General features: G+C 40.4%; 1 protein-coding gene across 1 annotated transcript in view; it reads left to right on the top strand.

Moving 5' to 3' along the window:
• Positions 1 to 19,735, top strand: part of SLC7A1 (solute carrier family 7 member 1) — a 538,789-nt gene that overhangs the window by 437,472 nt on the left and 81,582 nt on the right. The window lies entirely within an intron of this gene.

Below are 19,735 nucleotides of genomic sequence, written 5' to 3'. Positions count from 1 at the left end.
GTTCCACAAAATCATGTCTTACAAAGACCATTGTCTCTTCCACGTGAAGCCAGAGGCTTCCTGCGATTGCAACTTTGTTTTAAGTCATCCTCGCAGCTTCCATAGTCTTACAGTGCAACTTCCGCGGATGCCAAGTTAAGGACTGACAAAAAGTTCACTTTCGACCTTGGCCATGTCCGACAGAATGATGTCAGCTCATCAGTTTTTGCTTTGTGAATGCAGCTTCAATAAACGTTTTAATTCAGAATGGGCGTCTCGTGACTTTCTGCAGAATTATAGATCAGCTTTTATTTTGCGGCTCAAATAGCTAGGCCTCAAAAGCAGGCAACTTATGATTTCTAGTATAAAACAAACACAAGAAAAGTATTAATGTAAGAAATAAAGTAGATTCTGTATCCACCCCATGGTTTACTAATTAATTAACCCACCCGATTAATCAAAATGTTACCTAGCCATTGCAAACAAATAAAGCAGCGTTTATATTTACCAGTCTCCGTTATTCCATGAGACCCATATGCACCTAGAATAGTAGAAATGACATCACACAGACAAGAAAAAGCAAAACAAGCACATGCTTATTTTAAATATGCAGCAGTTAGTAATGACAAAAACGAAAACAATAAATTATTTTATTATTTTGCACGAACAAAAAGATGCAACATTTATGCACGTTTATGAGCACACATGTTAGTCCCCCCACGTGTAAAGTTTAATCTAGGTTGTATTAGCACGACATATCACAAATCATTAATAATTTTATTCATGTTATGGAAATGTGACTTTGCGAGTTTAAACAAAATTTTGTTTTCTATCTCGCTCCATCAACTCCCTCATCTGGTGATTATAAGAAATCGATTCAAATTCATTGTATTAGTAAACCTAAAAGTCTGTTTCAGCATAATCTTTACAATTAACATGACGCTCTCTATGTAACTCCTGCAACTCAATCTCCCTTTCCTCTTCTTTTCTGAGTTTATAAATTCTCTTCTTTTCTCTTAAATGCTTCTTTCTTTTATGCAACAGACAACCTACTTTAGTCAAAATAAAAATAAATATAATTATAATCAAAGGTGCCAGAATCTTGCCAAGAATTGAACTTCCGATATTATGAAACCAGTTTTTAATTGCTTGAAACCTATTTGAAAGTTTCCCAGTAAAATCTTCTTCTTCTAAAGGAATTATTTCAGAATGCATTTGTGTAATATTCTTAATATACATTTCAATATTTTTACTTTCATCCGGTATATATGTACAGCAATGTTGGACATGTAAAATGCCACAGACTCCTCCCTCTTTTGCTAGGAGTATGTCTAAAGCAAGACGGTCTTGAATTACCATGGATCTAATTGCAATAACTTCAACATTCACTAATTGAAACCCATCAGCAGTGTCAGTTGATAATCTATCAACTATAGTGGACAATTTTCTGATTCTCCCTGCATTTAGGGTTATACCAACAAAAGGTATTACAGCTTGGAAAATATCTCCCAGAACTTCAGTAAAAGTTTCTCTTTTAGCTCTATTTACATAATTATGAATTTTAAATAATCCTTCTGAATCTCTGTCAACATGAAACACTTTAGGAAAAACAATTCCCACATAACAAGTTCCATACCAATGGTCTGGAAGGTTGTAGTAGGCTTTGTCACCACAAACAAAATAAATTCCAGGAAAGATAGGATCTTTTCCACCTTTAAATCCCCAACCTCCCATAATCTGATAAGTATCTTCACAGTTGCTTGCACCTACAAAATAATTATCAAAAAGTGTGTTATCTCTTCTAATGCAAAGCTTTCCACTAACAGGTTTGTCTATGTGAATTGCAATATTTTCAAGCATTTTGCCATTTAATTTCTCATCCTCTTTTTGCCAGAATGATGACTTAGTCTGCTTGACTAATTCATTTCTCTTATAAATTGCTCTTCTCTCCTCAACCATATTCAGAAATTTCTTCCCTTCAGCACTTAATTTACATGTTAGATTATTCTTGTAAGCATACTCATAAGTGAGTTCGTTAGTAACAAGGAAATATTCTCTTAATTGTTTAGCTTTCTTATGCTTATTTAAAGCATTATCAATTTTAACATTAGCAAAGATTTCATCATAATTTGAATAGTAATATTCTAAACGACCAGTTTGATAAAATAAACTAGTTAATACACTACATGTAACAGCATAAGTGAGAGGAAGCATATTATATGTTACTCCCTCGGAAACAGAAGCGGGTAACTTAACGCATACATAACAATCCTTTGCATCCATTACCTTTACATATTCACTCAAAAGCTTTGTGAAAGTATTGCTTGAAAAATCACCTATTGATTTATCTTGATGAATGTTAGGCTGATGATCAATAACTTTTGCAGATGCACTATGTTTAGTTTGGCTAACCAGAGCTTTGCTTGTTATGTTAACTTTGTGTAATTCTCTATTCATTTCTAAAGGAATAATCACAGCTAATACCAACCAGAGCAGAACTAAAATGAGCAGACATACCAGAGTCATCTTACAGCATCTTTTAAAAACAGAGCATTTTGAAGTGCTCTCCTTAATGTAAGGCATTTTTAGGTTAGTTTTAGCCTCAAAAATAAAATAAAAAAAATAAATTTTAAAATTTATATACACCCCCCTTTTAAAATATATTTTTCTTTTATAACCCTAAACAAGATTTCTTCGACCTTATGTCATACATAAGTTTTCTTCTACTAGACAGATTTTCTTCGACCTTGTGTCAACTAACAGGATTTCTTCAGCCTTATGCCAATTTAACAAATTTGTACTTCAATCATTGTCACTAATTTCTTGGATTTCGTTTTCTTCTTCACTACTATCATATATGTCTATAACAGGTGGAATTACTAAGTAAGTCCACTCAGGAGACTTGTATTTCTGGTTTGGTCTAATTATTCTCTTCCCTTTTCTTGATATCACTTCTATTTTCCTTCCAACTCCAACCTCTTTTCCAGGACTCTTTTGACTACTGATTTCTTCAACTTGTTCTATTGGCTTTTTAATCAATCTGACTCTCAATCTTCCACCAGGCCAGTAGTCTGCTTTTCTCACGTACTTTTTCTTTGGTTCAGAATTATTTGATTCTGACTTCCAAGTCCTTTTCTTTCTGCTTTCACTTCCACCTTCCACGTCACTTTCCTCAGTTTCGTAGTCTGAAATTTCAATTGACTCAGGAACTTCTCTATACGGCAATTTCACTCCTTCAGGAACTTCACCTTGTCTTCCATCACTGGTACTCGGTAATTCGTTCTCCTCCTCTTCCTCAATTACCTCTAGCTTCCCAGATTTCGGATTTTTGTTCCTTACTTCAGAGCTTGTTCTCTGCCTTTCGATACTCTCCTGGTCTGAAACTTCTTTCGGTTCAGCTTCTTTGTCTTCAATATAGACAACCGAATCCTCAGTTATCTTTCCTTTTAACAGATTCTCTTCACCTTCAGAATCTATTTCGATTATTTCTAAGTCTTTTCTTGTCGGATTTCCATTCACTGGCACAGTTTCCAGATGTCGACTTTCTTGTCGATCTTCAGAATCTGGAATTACTTCACCTTCTGTTCTGTCTTCTGCTTCAGAATCAGAGTCATCTGTGGTATCACTTTCAACATCAGAATTCTCAGGAGTTGGTATTGGAATAGTATGACTTGGATGAATCCAGCGCTTCAATCCTCTGCACTTTACAGCATTAGTAGTGATCAAGATTACCTGCCTAGGTTTCTGCCATCTAGGAGATAGACAATTCCTCCTCCGATGTACTTTCGTTCTGACCCAGTCTCCAGGTCTCAGATCATGTGTCAAAACTTTGTCATTTGATTGTGCTTCAGTTCCCACCTGATTAGACACAGAAGTTACCATATCAGATAACCTTTTACAGTAATCCAAAATTGCACTGTCATTTATGCTCAACAGTTTACCTACAGGTACAAAAGCTTGCCTCATAACTCTTCCCATCAAAATTTCATGAGGACTCAAACCTGTCTTTTTATCTGGTGTACTTCTTAATGACATCAAAACAAGTGGAAGAGCATCAGTCCACTTAACACCTGTCTCAAGACACATTTTTCCAATTCTGTTTTTGATAGTTCCATTTATTTGTTCAACTACACCTGATGCCTCTGGTCTGTATGCACAGTGTATTTTCTGCTCAATACTCATAGCTTCGCAAATTAACTTCAACAGTTTATTATCAAAATGGCTTCCTCCATCACTCTCAATAGTGACTGGAAAACCGTACCTTGGGATGATTTCTCTGAGCATTAGTTTTGCTACTGTAATTGAATCACAATGTCGTGTAGGGAAAGCCTCTACCCATCTTGAGAATAAGCATACAATTACAAGTACATATTTCAAACAGTTGTGTAAGGGCATTTCAATGAAATCAATTTGTAACCTGGTAAAGGGACCACCCTCTCGACCAATTATTCCTGTCCCCACCACTGATTTTCTATTTGGATTCATTTGTTGGCATGACAAACACCTTTGACAAAAAGATTCTGCAATGGTTCTAAATTTGGTGTTGAACCATGTTTCTCTAAAAAGTCTGACCATGGAATCTCTTCCTAGATGTGCAGGACCATGATATAATCTGGCCATGTCAGCAATCAAGCAATTTGGTAAGACTATTCTGCCATCTTTGTAAACCCACACTCCATCTTCTTCACGTGGTCTACAATCTGATCTTAACCATAGGTCTTTTTCTTCATCATCTGCTTCGTTTTGTAAATCTTTAATCTCATTCCATGTTTCTACAATAGTTGTTAGCATTAATGAATTTGAATCAGTTTCTGTACTTCTATTCCGATTGTAAGAATAATTTTTCCTTGCGCAGTACTTTGCTGTTTCATCTGCGAAGGCATTTCCTTTGGAAATATAATCAGTCCCTCTAGTGTGTGCTGCACACTTGACTATGGCAATTTCTTTTGGCAATTGTATTGCTTCAATTAATCTTCTAATGAAAACTGCATTTTTAATTGGTGATCCTGTTGATGTCATGTATCCTCTCTGTGACCAGAGTTGTCCATAATCATGCACAACTCCGTACCCATACTGACTATCAGTAATGATGGTAACTCTTATATCTTTTGATATTTCACATGCACGAATTAAAGCAATCAATTCAGCCACTTGAGCTGAACGAACTCCTTCAAGACATGATGCTTCTTTAATGTTTTCGACTGTACAAACTGAGTATGAAGCTTTCAAGACACCACCTTCGGATCTTAAGCATGAGCCATCTACAAAGTAGACAAAATCCGATTCAGGCAAAGGTCTGTCTTTGATGTCTTTTCTTGGTTTTGTGCAGAATTCCATGACATCTAAACATTCATGTTCTGTCTCGATGTCATCAACAATTTCAGAATCAGGCAGTAATGTAGAAGGATTCAGATTCAAACATCTTGAAATCGAAACATTATCTGCTCCTAGTATGATTTTCTCATACTTTGTCAATCTGCTACTTGTTAAATGTTGAGTCTTACCTCTTGTCAGTAATATTTCAACTGAATGAGGCACAAAAACTTTCACAGGAAATCCCATAATGATTCCTTCACTTTGTTCAAGGCTGATACTTGTAGCTGCAACTGCTTTCAAACAACCTGGTAATGCTTTTGCAATTGGATCAAGAACTGCAGAGAAATATGCAATAGGTTTCTTTAGGTTTCCATGTCTCTGAATTAACACAGATAATGCACATCCTTCTCTCTCACTGCAATACAGTTCAAAATCTTTCTCATAATTTGGCATACCCAAAGCAGGAGCTTGGCATAAGCTCTTTTTCAAGTTTTCAAAAGATTCCATCTCAACATCATTGAGAATTATTGGATCTTTTACATCTGATTTGGTCAGTCTTTGTAGTGGTTTCGCAATTACTGAAAATCCACTTATCCATTGTCGACAGTAACCTACCATTCCCAGGAACATTCTGACCTGTCTTTGTGTTCTTGGCGGTAACATTGCTTGAATCATTTTTATTCTCTCTATTGTTACTTGTCTTTTTCCCTTTGCAATTCTGTGACCAAGATATTTCACTTCCTGTTTGCAAAACTGTAGTTTTGCTGGGGACACTTTATGTCCTTCTTCTGCAAGGCGATTTAACAGAATTATTGTGTCTGTTACACAATTTTCTCTTGTCTTAGCAGCTATTAACAAATCATCAATATACTGCACCAACGTAGACCTACCAGGTAAGTCTAAATCTTCTAATGATCTTTTTAACAGTTCGTTAAAGATTGAAGGACTTTCTGTATAGCCCTGAGGGATTCTTGTCCATCCAAGGGTCTTACCTTGGAATCTGAAAGCAAAGATTTCATAACTGTCTGGGTGTAGAGGAACAGTAAAGAATGCATTGCAAAGGTCAATGACTGTGTACCATTCAGCATCATATGGAATCTGAAATAGAATCACTGCTGGATTTGGAACCACAGGACAACATGGAATAACAATTTGATTAACCTTTCTCAAATCTTGTACAATCCTAAATGTTCCGTTAGCCTTTTTAACTCCCATAATTGGTGAATTACAAGAGCTACTCTTCATTTCTTCCAATACACCTTGCTTGATTAATTTTTTAATTACAGGTGTAATACCTTCAATTGTCTCTGTTTTCATTTTATACTGTGGAGTGTTTGGAAATTCTATTCCCTGCTTCAATGCAATTTTAACAGGATCTACGTTTTTCATCAGACCCATCTCATTCCCAGTAAAATCCCATATTTCAGATTTCACTGTTTCTTTTAGCTCTTCAGGTAAATCTTTTTCTTCAAATGCAGGAAACAATTTTGTTTCTTCTGCTTCCATCATCATCATTGTCATTCTGTACAAACCATCTTCCTCCATTGTTTGTAATTCAACTCCTTCAGGAGAACAATATATTCTGCAATTCATTTTACATAGGATGTCTCTACCTAATAGATTTACTGGACTACTATTACAAACCACAAATCTGTGTTTGTCTCTGTAATTTCCAATTTCAACTGGTACTGGATCAGTTAGGTCTGTTTTAATTTGCTGATTACTTACTCCGACAACTTGGATGGTATCCCCAGAGAGAGGTAGGTTTTCAATTTCCACTGATCTAACAGTAGAACGGGTAGCACCAGTGTCCACTAGAAAAGTGATGTCTACATCATTAACTTTCCCGTTTACATAAGGACCAGACTGGTCAACCTCAAGAGTGGCTCCAACAACACACTCTTCCTCCTCTCTCGGGCACCGTCAGCAATAATCATCAGAATCACTGTCTTGGCTTTCTGTTAATAAAAATTGTTGTGAAGCATTTTGCATTTGAACCCTTTGCTGTTTTTGCTGTTTTTGTGGTTTTATTACCTGTTCACATCCCTGAAATCCCACGTTTGGATTATATTTTTGAACTCCCCCACAATTCGGAAAAGGTGGTTGTGGCAATTGGTCTTGACGATTATTCACCTGTTGTTGTTGCTGTTGTTGTAACTGTCGCTGAATATTAAATTCATTTAACCCCTGTTGCATCTGTAGCTGTCGCTGCAGGTTAACACCATTCTGCATCTGTGGATTCAATAAGGGATTCTTTGAGTTTTTAGGAGGATGAGGACACTCGTCCCTCCAATGTCCAATTTCGCCACAATTAAAACAAGGTAATCTTTGTTTCAGCTCTTCTATCTTTGGGCTAAATTTCTTTTGGAAATTATTACCTTTAAACTTTCCTTGTATCTGGTTCGTATTTCCAGTTTGAACAAAATTAGTGTTCTTATTTCCCATGCTGGCAATCTGTTGCTCAGCCACTTTTACCTGTGCCCACATGGCTTTCTCCTTCAGCTTCTTCTGTTTTACTTCTAATTCATCGCTACAATATTTTGCCTTTCTCAGAATATCATCTATAGATAGTGCTTGCCATCCGACAATGCTAGTTCTGATCATTTCTCCAATTTCAGGTTTTAGTCCATAAACAAATCTATAGATAAAATGACTCATGTCTTTCTCATCTAATTTTTCATAACCACTGTATTGTTTAAAGATTAACAGTAGTCTTTCATAAAAAGAATGAACTGATTCTTTTGTTTCCTGCTCTGTTCTTTCTATTTTAACCCAATCAACTTCTTTGGGTGGAATTTTATTTTTCATCCAAACAATTACTTTCTCATAAAAATCCATTACGAGTGGATTTGGGGCACCTGTTTCTTTGATTCGCTCAGGTTCTGTTTTTGGCCAACTAATAGATATTTTACATTCTGTCCAAAGATCAGATGGAACAACAATGTCAAAAAATCCATCCAAATCAATCCACAGAACTTTTGACACTTTGATAAATCTATCGACTTGCCTGTACCACTCAACAGGTTTCTCTCTTAATTTAGGAAAATCATTTGTGAATAACAGAATGTCTTGTCTCGACCATGGGACATGAACATATCCTCCACCTGCAACTTCTCTCATTGGAAATTGTTTTGACATTCTTTCTAATCTTTCATCTTCCTTCCTTTTAGTCCATTTCACTCTCCATTTGTTCAGTTCTCCTAGCTTTTTGATATAGACAATTAAATCTTTAATGTGAACTATTCTTCCCATTGAGTTCAAACTCTCAATGTCGCTTTCTGAGAAATCTAATCTGTAATGTTTTGCAAAATTCTTTTGTTTACTCACATCGATTTCAAGTTCTGCAGCTAGATCCTCTAATTGATCATATTTATTTTTCGTTTTCCATTGAATACTTTTGCAAATGAATAATAGTTCATCATCCCGATAGTAATTTAAACTATCTGGGCCAATTGTTCCAATTATTAATTCTTCAATATTTGCTTTTAATTTGGCCACATCAAGCTTTGGTGTAGTTACCCTGACTTCAGGACTTCCTACATCTGACATAGCACCCATTGGTGTTTTTGGAGATAAATCCTCATTAAAGGTTAAATCAGGCATTCTCGATCTAGAAGTGTTTAATTCTGTCAAATCTGAATAAAATTTTTCAGCAGGCTTTTGAATTTCTGTATTTAAAGGAATAGTTAATCCAGTTTTGTTTGTATTTCTTTGATCAAATACAGGCTGAACAGGACCTATTGTTACTGGAACTGTGACAGCTTCCATGCCTTTTGTCATTCTTTTGATTAATTCTTCTTTAGACCTTAAGTATTCATTATAATCATCATCCTCAACATTTCTTGTTTCTCTTGTATAATCTTTTGGAGGTTCCCTTGCTCTTGGAGTCATTGAAAAATGTCTACCCTCATTTCGAGCATTCTCAAATTCTGGTCTTCTAGGAGTTTCAGTGATTTCACAATTATTTGGATAAAGTTTAGGAGCTTCATTAATTGGAGGTGCACTCGGTGAAGTTTCAGTAGAAACCACCGGAGTAGACCATGATCTAGGAGGTCTCAAAGGCTGATTAGGCTGTTTCTTTCTAGCAGTTGTATATATTTCTTCCATAACTGCATCCTCAGATTCACTTTCCATAGATTTTCCTGTAGGAGAACCCATTACCATTTCATGAATTAAATACAATCCTTCACTCATGTTTCCCTGTCTCCACATTCGTAATCTATCTTCATGAGTTTCTCTTTTCCATGATGGATTTTTAGAAGGTCTTTTAATTCCACTAGCTTCTCTTTGTAACTGATACATTTCATCTTCCCACTCAACTAAAGCTTCAAATTGAGTTGGTCTCGGTTTTGGAACAAGAGCATTCATTTTCTCTCGTAAGTTTCTTAAAACTCTTACATTAAATGAACCATCATCAGGCCAAGCCAAAACACCATCGTTTTTAGTATAGCGTTTCCAACTGTCGAACCATAAGACAGTATGATATCCGTATTCACCTTCCATGTACGCTGCAGGTGTTTTATACTTATGAAGTAGTTTACCACCTCGCGTTTCGATTTTCTTGTCAGGTGAAAATAAATTCTTAAATTTCTGAAATAATGTTGTCTTTTTCTCAACATGTTTAAAATGATAACTCATTTTTAAAAGTTAAATCTAATTCACAAAATCGTTCGTAAAATATTTCCGGGATGTTCCGCAAAACAACCAATCCGTGCGCGAAACACACCAACAAGCCAATGGCAGTTGAGCTGCGTCACTTTTCAGCTCGACCAATAATTTTGGAGATTTTCCTAAGGACCAATCAGCTCACAGGCCGTCAGAGACTCAGGAGCCAATCAGAATACAGCTTGTGACGTAGGTCACCCAATCCCAGCGCGGCTCTGTGACGTACACAGCAGCTGCGGTTTCTCGCTTCTCACTCCTGGCGCTTACCCCTCCTTCACAAAATCTTTTCACAGCGCCATTTTAAGAACACTTTTCAGTGTAAATTAATTCTTAACAATGACTATAAAGACAACATCTGTTCGTTTCACTAATTAGGATAGTTTACATACATTCAAGTATCCACACTTCGGAATAGACGGCGCTATTCACACTAAGGATAATATTCAATTGTCAGTAGAGTAACCTTACCCCACCCTTCAAGCAAGTATAATTATGAACTCGCTTTGCTCTGAACCCACCGCGAAGTGAAAGTTCTAAGAGTTCCACTTGAACATAAAATACAACTCAAACTCGCACTTTTACACGGAAAATTCCCTAAATTCAAACACACACGAAATCCGTACAGGACTCTCACCTGTTTATAGAAATCATGCACCGTTAGCAAAATAACGACGTTATCCGTACAGGGCTCTCACCTGTTTATAGATATGAAACATGTACCCGTACAGGACTCTAACCTGTTTATAGATAATCATGCACCGACGCTAATTTTACCCTTCACTCAAGCTCGGATATAACTAATACTCTCATCACAGTGAGTTTTATGGAAGGCGCTTTGTCCCTATTCTCATGCTGCTTTGATTTCTTAGAAAATCCTCACTATACAAGAATCAGACCTAGCCCTAAAACTGTGCTGCTCGGCGACAACACTATGGTACACGGCGATACCTCTTGTGATACTCGGCGATATCACTACAAACGAACAGATGGCTTGCGTGACTAATTTCTCGCCACACAATCTATACCGGTATAGCTTACAGATAGGCACGAAAAACGAACTTAACAAGTGTTAAAACATTAATCCTATTTGCATACCATGACGCAATCCTTAGCAACTAACATGTTACCTTGGTTACCGCTTAGCAACCATCAATTTCTGCTACCAGATAATTGATCCAGCGGGCTATAGAAAATATATCATAAACTACGCTACCCAACTTCATAACCTATAAACAAAATTCTAAACTAAATATGGACCCATTTATGAACCTGATATATTTTGGGCCTACTGAATCAGGTGGTCAGAATAAATCTATATACACATTATCTACAAACTATATACATATTTATACATTTGCAGAAAGAATATTGTCATTAGAATAAAACCCAACCATTTAAACGACCACCATAGGCGACGTGATCTAGCTAATGGTAACCTACACTTCTGAATAACCAAGACCAGCTTGTTTGTCAAAAGTAAGATTTTATTTTCTAAGTTATGGTATATAAGTTGAAAGTTTTATAAATGAATTTTATTAGCATTAAAGCAAGCATGATTGTAATGAAATATGAGAAAAATACAATTTAAGCAAGTGAATCAAATTTAAAGAAAATATATAAAGTTTAGCATTTCTAAAACCTAATTCCCTAACTAAGCTAAATAGATAGAAATTAAAGTAAAGTTCTTTGAGGATTCTTACGTGCTCCACGCAAAGTCCAGCAGCACATCACCCTCATCGGAAAGTCAGAAAGCAGCAGCCAGCCCAACCCTAAGGGCATGACTTTTTATACCTTTCTACGCTAACTAAACTAGCAAAGGAAAGTTTTCAGAAATACTCGACGTCCCATTGGCTGAGAGTGACAAGTGACATGTCACCCGATTCTTAAAAAGTTCCACAAAATCATGTCTTACAAAGACCATTGTCTCTTCCACGTGAAGCCAGAGGCTTCCTGCGATTGCAACTTTGTTTTAAGTCATCCTCGCAGCTTCCATAGTCTTACAGTGCAACTTCCGCGGATGCCAAGTTAAGGACTGACAAAAAGTTCACTTTCGACCTTGGCCATGTCCGACAGAATGATGTCAGCTCATCAGTTTTTGCTTTGTGAATGCAGCTTCAATAAACGTTTTAATTCAGAATGGGCGTCTCGTGACTTTCTGCAGAATTATAGATCAGCTTTTATTTTGCGGCTCAAATAGCTAGGCCTCAAAAGCAGGCAACTTATGATTTCTAGTATAAAACAAACACAAGAAAAGTATTAATGTAAGAAATAAAGTAGATTCTGTATCCACCCCATGGTTTACTAATTAATTAACCCACCCGATTAATCAAAATGTTACCTAGCCATTGCAAACAAATAAAGCAGCGTTTATATTTACCAGTCTCCGTTATTCCATGAGACCCATATGCACCTAGAATAGTAGAAATGACATCACACAGACAAGAAAAAGCAAAACAAGCACATGCTTATTTTAAATATGCAGCAGTTAGTAATGACAAAAACGAAAACAATAAATTATTTTATTATTTTGCACGAACAAAAAGATGCAACATTTATGCACGTTTATGAGCACACATGTTAGTCCCCCCACGTGTAAAGTTTAATCTAGGTTGTATTAGCACGACATATCACAAATCATTAATAATTTTATTCATGTTATGGAAATGTGACTTTGCGAGTTTAAACAAAATTTTGTTTTCTATCTCGCTCCATCACAGGCAGCAAACAACTTGCACATTGCCAACACCCAGTCGCTACTAGCTCGTTATGACAGGGCTCATTACGATGAGCTAGAAAAACTCATGCAACACTTGCCTGACCAATATAAATCTAAGTCTGACGACCTTATTCAGGAAGGTAAACTTATTACCAACACCTCCATTAAATGTACACTAGACGCAGCAGACACAGCATCTCGTGCAATTACCAGTATACCATTACGCAGACACGCTTGGCTCAGAATCTCTGGATTTAAGCCAGAGGTGTAAACCTCCATACTTTGACAAAGCGCATCTTTTCGGCCCAGCTGTTGATACCTTGCTGGAAAAGATGAAAAAAGTCACAGGTCACAAAGTCTATGTGGGCTTTACAGTTACCAGCCAGTAGTTCTTTTCGCTGCTCTTTTTACAGGGGTGGCTCAAAAACTGTGTCCACTGAGAATGTCTCCTCCACTTACAAGGGCAACAACCAATCCCCCTCATCCAGAGGTTATTCTAGAGGAGGTTTTAGAGGAAACAACGGTAGGGGAAGAGGTAGAGGTACCGTATTGTCCGGCGTATAAGACTGGGCGTATAAGACGACCCCCCTACTTTTCTTGTTAAAATATAGGGTTTGGGCTATACTCGCCGGATAAGACTACCCCTCTTCCAACGCACACCAAATAAAAATTAAAAAACATCAACACATACGGTGGCTCAGCTAGAGGGTGCCTGTCCCTGAAGTTACAGTACGCCGTATACCAGCATATTTATTTAGGTATTTATTTTACCGGTATATATTTTATGCGTTTTTATATAGCGCCGGCTTTACCCGAAGGTGTCGGAGCGCTTCACAATAGGAACAGAACTGATATCTACCATTAAAACCCACACACTTTGTTTCTCCATCTGTAATAATGTCCCCGACTGAGACAAACTCCTTAGTGAGGATGAAGATGACCTTCCGGATATTGACGATGGGAAAGAGGGTCGTCGATGTGCCTCTATCTGTGCCGGATCTCCTGCGCCTAGCTGCGCAGGCTCATTTATATCCACGTCCAGTAGCCGATAAACGTACCCAGCAGAGGTGGAATCTTTTATTAAAAGCTTTTTAAAGCCTTTAATCAGAGCAGCATTGATCAGTGCGGCAGCGCCTGTTATCAGTGTGCGCCCGCACGAGCCTGGCAGCGGCCGATGTGCGCTATTCATTACGGTGCCTGTCCCTGAAGTTACAACACGCCGTATATCAGCATATTTATTTAGGTATTTATTTACCGGTATTTATTTTATGCGTTTTTATATAGCGCTGACTTTACCCGAAGGTGTCAGAGCGCTTCTCAATAGGAACAGAACTGATACACGAGGAGAACATTACAAGTGGACAAATTACAAAAGCAAACGTTAAGTTACATGAGACGACACCCGGATGACCCCAGACTTTCGAGAAGATTTTCATGGGTTAAAAAGTAATCTTATACGCCGGACAATACGGTAATTCCACACGCACTTCCCCCGTAAACAAACAGTGACTTCCCTCCGCTACCCCCTCATCCCCTGATCATTCCACTCCTGGTGGGAGGGGGGTGGGGGGGCGGAGATGTCTAACAATCCTAACTGTCTGGAATTCAATCACCTCAGACAAGTGGGTGCCACAAATTATTCAATATGGTTATTGCCTGGAGCTTACAAGCACTCCCCCAAATATTCTTCTGAGCACATGCAATGCCACCGGAACATCTCACCCCCTTAAAGCAAGAGGTTATATCTCTGTTAGGAAAACATGCTATAGAGCCTGTCCCATTAATTTATCAAGCGACCAGGTAATACTCTCTGTATTTCTTAATTCCCAAAAAGGACGACTCTCTCAGGCCTATACTAGACCTCAGACAGCTGAATCTGTACATACAGTTGGACCACTTCCACATGGTCACACTCCAACAGGTGCTCCCACTACTTCAGCAAGGCAACTTTCTATCTACTCTAGACTTGAAGGACGCATATCCCATTCACCCTGCTCACAGAAAATATCTCAGGTTTGTGGTGGATGGACAACATTACCAGTACAAAGTTCTCCTGTTCGGAGTAACTACAGCACCCAGAGTTTTCACCAAGTGCATGGCAGTAGTTGGAGATCATCTAAGAAGACAGCTCTTTCATGTCTTCCCTTACCTTGAAGACTGGCTCATAAAAGCCAGCTCACAACTAAGCTGCCTACATCACACTAAAAGGACAGTCTAACTGTGTCACGGCTTTGGGTTCGCTGTAAACCTCACCAAGTCTCACGTCTAACCATCAACACACAAGTGTATGTAGGAGCCACTTAAACACTCACAATGCTCTAGCATACCCCAACCCAGTCAGGATTTGCAACATGCAAGCTCTAATATCGTAGTTTCAGCCTCATTACCAGCCAGAGTGTTCCTGCAATTGATAGTAATGATGGCTTCTTGCATTTTAACCGTTCCCTATGCAAGACTTCAAATGCGTTCCCTACAGGAATGCTTCGCACGTTAGTGGAACCAGGCTCAAGGTCAGTTATCAGATCTGGTGTTGATAGATGGCCGCACTCATCGCTCTCTGCTGTGGTGGAACATACAAAACCTTTCCAAGGGGTGGCCATTTCTCAATCCGGTTCCACAGATAGTGCTAACAGCAGATGCATCCCTCACTGGTAGGGGAGCACATCTGGGAAAACATACCATTCAGGGCATGTGGACTCTGCAACAAAAACAACTCCACATAAACCATCTCGATCTGCTAGCAATTTTTCTAGCATTGAAAGCTTTTCATCTTCATCTAGTAGGCAAAGCTGTCCTGATTTGCACAGACAACATGACAGCGATGTACTGCATACAAAAGCAGGGGGGGCGCACTCTCTCCAGCTCTCCAAGCTAGCACGGAGCATCAGGAGATGGGTCATACCTCAAAAAATATATCTCCTTGCAGAATATCTTCCAGGAGTAGACAACCAAGTTGCAGATCTGCTCAGTCGTCAACGATATTTACAACAAGGGGTGGTGAGGGACAAAGTCTCTGAATTAAGCAGAATACTCTCACCCAGTCAAGAGATCAGGGCTAGATCCAGCACCGTTTTTTAGCTCATTGCACCATCCCAGTTTCAGAACCTGGCTGTATGCAAATTAGTCTGTCCCTGGCCCAGTGCATCATGGGAACAGGGCAGACCAGACTACAAAAGCCAATTCTTACACTGGGAAGGAAACAAGCTTCCGGGGACCGGTTTCTGGCATTACAGCCGTCTTCGGCCCGGCTTGCTTGAATCCTGATGGTGCAATGAGCAAGGGACTCATGTCTGAGTATGCCCTTCCACGCTTAGGGTGGACAAAAATATTTACAACAAGGGGTGGTGAGGGACAGAGTCTCTGAATTAAGCAGAATACTCTCACCCAGTCAAGAGATCAGGGCTAGATCCAACACCGTTTTTTAGCTCATTGCACCATCCCAGTTTCAGAACCTGGCTGTATGCAAATTAGTCTGTCCCTGGCCCAGTGCATCATGGGAACAGGGCAGACCAGACTACAAAAGCCAATTCTTACACTGGGAAGGAAACAAGCTTCCGGGGACCGGTTTCTGGCATTACAGCCGTCTTCGGCCCGGCTTGCTTGAATCCTGATGGTGCAATGAGCAAGGGACTCATGTCTGAGTATGCCCTTCCACGCTTAGGGTGGACAAAAATATTTACAACAAGGGGTGGTGAGGGACAGAGTCTCTGAATTAAGCAGAATACTCTCACCCAGTCAAGAGATCAGGGCTAGATCCAACACCGTTTTTTAGCTCATTGCACCATCCCAGTTTCAGAACCTGGCTGTATGCAAATTAGTCTGTCCCTGGCCCAGTGCATCATGGGAACAGGGCAGACCAGACTACAAAAGCCAATTCTTACACTGGGAAGGAAACAAGCTTCCGGGGACCGGTTTCTGGCATTACAGCCGTCTTCGGCCCGGCTTGCTTGAATCCTGATGGTGCAATGAGCAAGGGACTCATGTCTGAGTATGCCCTTCCACGCTTAGGGTGGACAAAAATATTTACAACAAGGGGTGGTGAGGGACAGAGTCTCTGAATTAAGCAGAATACTCTCACCCAGTCAAGAGATCAGGGCTAGATCCAACACCGTTTTTTAGCTCATTGCACCATCCCAGTTTCAGAACCTGGCTGTATGCAAATTAGTCTGTCCCTGGCCCAGTGCATCATGGGAACAGGGCAGACCAGACTACAAAAGCCAATTCTTACACTGGGAAGGAAACAAGCTTCCGGGGACCGGTTTCTGGCATTACAGCCGTCTTTGGCCCGGCTTGCTTGAATCCTGATGGTGCAATGAGCAAGGGACTCATGTCTGAGTATGCCCTTCCACGCTTAGGGTGGACAAAAATATTTACAACAAGGGGTGGTGAGGGACAGAGTCTCTGAATTAAGCAGAATACTCTCACCCAGTCAAGAGATCAGGGCTAGATCCAACACCGTTTTTTAGCTCATTGCACCATCCCAGTTTCAGAACCTGGCTGTATGCAAATTAGTCTGTCCCTGGCCCAGTGCATCATGGGAACAGGGCAGACCAGACTACAAAAGCCAATTCTTACACTGGGAAGGAAACAAGCTTCCGGGGACCGGTTTCTGGCATTACAGCCGTCTTCGGCCCGGCTTGCTTGAATCCTGATGGTGCAATGAGCAAGGGACTCATGTCTGAGTATGCCCTTCCACGCTTAGGGTGGACAAAAATATTTACAACAAGGGGTGGTGAGGGACAGAGTCTCTGAATTAAGCAGAATACTCTCACCCAGTCAAGAGATCAGGGCTAGATCCAACACCGTTTTTTAGCTCATTGCACCATCCCAGTTTCAGAACCTGGCTGTATGCAAATTAGTCTGTCCCTGGCCCAGTGCATCATGGGAACAGGGCAGACCAGACTACAAAAGCCAATTCTTACACTGGGAAGGAAACAAGCTTCCGGGGACCGGTTTCTGGCATTACAGCCGTCTTCGGCCCGGCTTGCTTGAATCCTGATGGTGCAATGAGCAAGGGACTCATGTCTGAGTATGCCCTTCCACGCTTAGGGTGGACAAAAATATTTACAACAAGGGGTGGTGAGGGACAGAGTCTCTGAATTGAGCAGAATACTCTCACCCAGTCAAGAGATCAGGGCTAGATCCAACACCGTTTTTTAGCTCATTGCACCATCCCAGTTTCAGAACCTGGCTGTATGCAAATTAGTCTGTCCCTGGCCCAGTGCATCATGGGAACAGGGCAGACCAGACTACAAAAGCCAATTCTTACACTGGGAAGGAAACAAGCTTCCGGGGACCGGTTTCTGGCATTACAGCCGTCTTCGGCCCGGCTTGCTTGAATCCTGATGGTGCAATGAGCAAGGGACTCATGTCTGAGTATGCCCTTCCACGCTTAGGGTGGACAAAAATATTTACAACAAGGGGTGGTGAGGGACAGAGTCTCTGAATTAAGCAGAATACTCTCACCCAGTCAAGAGATCAGGGCTAGATCCAACACCGTTTTTTAGCTCATTGCACCATCCCAGTTTCAGAACCTGGCTGTATGCAAATTAGTCTGTCCCTGGCCCAGTGCATCATGGGAACAGGGCAGACCAGACTACAAAAGCCAATTCTTACACTGGGAAGGAAACAAGCTTCCGGGGACCGGTTTCTGGCATTACAGCCGTCTTCGGCCCGGCTTGCTTGAATCCTGATGGTGCAATGAGCAAGGGACTCATGTCTGAGTATGCCCTTCCACGCTTAGGGTGGACAAAAATATTTACAACAAGGGGTGGTGAGGGACAGAGTCTCTGAATTAAGCAGAATACTCTCACCCAGTCAAGAGATCAGGGCTAGATCCAACACCGTTTTTTAGCTCATTGCACCATCCCAGTTTCAGAACCTGGCTGTATGCAAATTAGTCTGTCCCTGGCCCAGTGCATCATGGGAACAGGGCAGACCAGACTACAAAAGCCAATTCTTACACTGGGAAGGAAACAAGCTTCCGGGGACCGGTTTCTGGCATTACAGCCGTCTTCGGCCCGGCTTGCTTGAATCCTGATGGTGCAATGAGCAAGGGACTCATGTCTGAGTATGCCCTTCCACGCTTAGGGTGGACAAAAATATTTACAACAAGGGCTGGTGAGGGACAGAGTCTCTGAATTAAGCAGAATACTCTCACCCAGTCAAGAGATCAGGGCTAGATCCAACACCGTTTTTTAGCTCATTGCACCATCCCAGTTTCAGAACCTGGCTGTATGCAAATTAGTCTGTCCCTGGCCCAGTGCATCATGGGAACAGGGCAGACCAGACTACAAAAGCCAATTCTTACACTGGGAAGGAAACAAGCTTCCGGGGACCGGTTTCTGGCATTACAGCCGTCTTCGGCCCGGCTTGCTTGAATCCTGATGGTGCAATGAGCAAGGGACTCATGTCTGAGTATGCCCTTCCACGCTTAGGGTGGACAAAAATATTTACAACAAGGGCTGGTGAGGGACAGAGTCTCTGAATTAAGCAGAATACTCTCACCCAGTCAAGAGATCAGGGCTAGATCCAACACCGTTTTTTAGCTCATTGCACCATCCCAGTTTCAGAACCTGGCTGTATGCAAATTAGTCTGTCCCTGGCCCAGTGCATCATGGGAACAGGGCAGACCAGACTACAAAAGCCAATTCTTACACTGGGAAGGAAACAAGCTTCCGGGGACCGGTTTCTGGCATTACAGCCGTCTTTGGCCCGGCTTGCTTGAATCCTGATGGTGCAATGAGCAAGGGACTCATGTCTGAGTATGCCCTTCCACGCTTAGGGTGGACAAAAATATTTACAACAAGGGGTGGTGAGGGACAGAGTCTCTGAATTAAGCAGAATACTCTCACCCAGTCAAGAGATCAGGGCTAGATCCAACAACGATAGCAGATGCACGAATGATCTGTTCGCCACCCATCTAAACTCAAAATGCCCAAACTTCGCATCTAGGCGTCCACACTCATTGTCCAAAGGCAATGCACTATGGATGAATTGGTCAGGGATATTTGCTTACACTTTTCCACCTCTCCAACTCATTCCATAAATGGTTCGGAT

Source organism: Lissotriton helveticus, chromosome 8, assembly GCF_964261635.1.
Source record: "Lissotriton helveticus chromosome 8, aLisHel1.1, whole genome shotgun sequence".
NCBI lineage: Eukaryota > Metazoa > Chordata > Amphibia > Caudata > Salamandridae > Lissotriton > Lissotriton helveticus.
Note: the sequence above shows the minus strand (reverse complement) of the source record. Positions and strands in the feature narration are given on the sequence as shown.